Source organism: Peromyscus californicus, unplaced genomic scaffold (genome assembly GCF_007827085.1).
Source record: "Peromyscus californicus insignis strain IS unplaced genomic scaffold, ASM782708v3 Scaffold_4__1_contigs__length_199733344, whole genome shotgun sequence".
NCBI classification, from domain to species: Eukaryota; Metazoa; Chordata; class Mammalia; order Rodentia; family Cricetidae; genus Peromyscus; species Peromyscus californicus.
The window spans coordinates 41,270,823-41,272,396 of record NW_026294562.1 but is presented as its reverse complement, the minus strand read 5'-3'; the positions used below and the strand labels follow the sequence as shown (position 1 = coordinate 41,272,396).

At 39.3% G+C, this 1,574-nt stretch overlaps 1 non-coding gene across 1 annotated transcript; it reads left to right on the top strand.

Moving 5' to 3' along the window:
• Window positions 1–582: 582 nt before the first annotated feature.
• Trnaa-agc (transfer RNA alanine (anticodon AGC)) lies at window positions 583–655 on the top strand. Its single transcript has one exon. It is a non-coding gene; the product is annotated as a tRNA-Ala (tRNA).
• The last annotated feature ends 919 nt before the right edge of the window (window positions 656–1,574 follow it).

The following is a 1,574-nucleotide window of genomic DNA, read 5'->3' as shown; positions in this document are numbered from 1 at the left end:
CTTTAGAAAGGCACATTGCACTTCATAATATTATGATTTCTACTACCATTAACTCTCACTACGTTTCCCCATCACTGCTACTGTGACCACCAGACTTCTTGTACTAACAAACTCTGAAATCCCTGCTTGCCTCTGGTTCTCTAAATTAGATTGTTTACAGATGGCACCACAGAGCTCTGAGCTTCTCACAAGTCTGCATGCAAGTTCAGCAAGTCAGAGTCCTGGGAATACAGTGCAGGCCATGACTGGAGAGTGCTGCAGAAGATAGGAATTTTGGCCAAAGGGAAAATGCCAAATTAAGAAGTTGAGCTAGGTGGATAGAAAAATCGACATCCCACCCCAAAGGGGCTTGGTCTGTCCCTGGTTACTAGCTGGAGACTCATCCTGCTCGGGGAGTCCAGACACTCTGCTCTGCTCTCTGCCGGTTTGGGTTAGATGTCCCGGGCTTTACCACTTGATCAGCTGCTCTGGTTTCTCAACAGTAGGAATCTGAGGAATGTTTATTTCTTGTGCTTTTTCCAAGCACTTTTGTTGTACTTTTATTTAACCACTTTATGGTAATCATTAGAAAGTAGTATAAAGTTGGGGATTTAGCTCAGTGGTAGAGCGCTTGCCTAGCAAGCACAAGGCCCTGGGTTCGATCCTCAGCTCCAAAAAAAAAAAAAAGAAAGTAGTATAAAAATCTTCCTAGTGACTGAATAAATGGTCAATCAGAATGGAGCATGTACATATACATTCTGCTTAACAGTTGTTCACGGGAAAGCACATGTGGGATTGTCTCAGTTTCATTTTATAGTCCACATAAATTAAACTGTACATACAAAGACAATAAGATCTGCAAAGATGAAGTCTGAGTCATTCTTAAATTTCAGCTTCCTATTGTACCCCACTCAGTGGTTTTATTAAAATACATTTTTAGTTAAAATATAACTGCATCATTATCCCCCTCTTTTTCCTCCCTCCAATCCCTACCTCGTACTCCCTTGTTCTCTCTAAAATTCACTCCTTTATTTCTTTAATAGTTGTGATATATATACACATATATAAACACCTAGATATATGATATATTTATATGTATGGTTATATACATTAATATCATGGATATTTGATGCATGCATACCTAAATATGATATACCATAATTTTATATATATATATATATATGGTTTATCCACATATACACCTAAATATATAAATACATCCTGACCTGTAGGCGAATGTTTCTCTCACGCTCAACAGTTCCCAAATAGCCAACACAGGGACTTAATATTCTTTATAAATGTTCAGCCGATAACTCAGTTATTAGCTAACTCTTACATTTACATTGACCCATATTTCTCATCAATGCTTTGCCACATGGCTCATGGCTTGCTACCTCATTTTCTATACATCCTGCTTCCTCGGTGTCTGGCTAGTGTCCCTTCTGACTCCTCCCTTCTTCTTCCCAGAGTCCTCTGTTTTTGGCTGTCCTGCCTATACTTCCTGCCTGGCTATGGATCCGTCAGTTTTCTATTAAGCAGTGAGAGTAATGCATATTCACAGTATACAGAAGTCCACAGCACTGACCAGTCTGTAT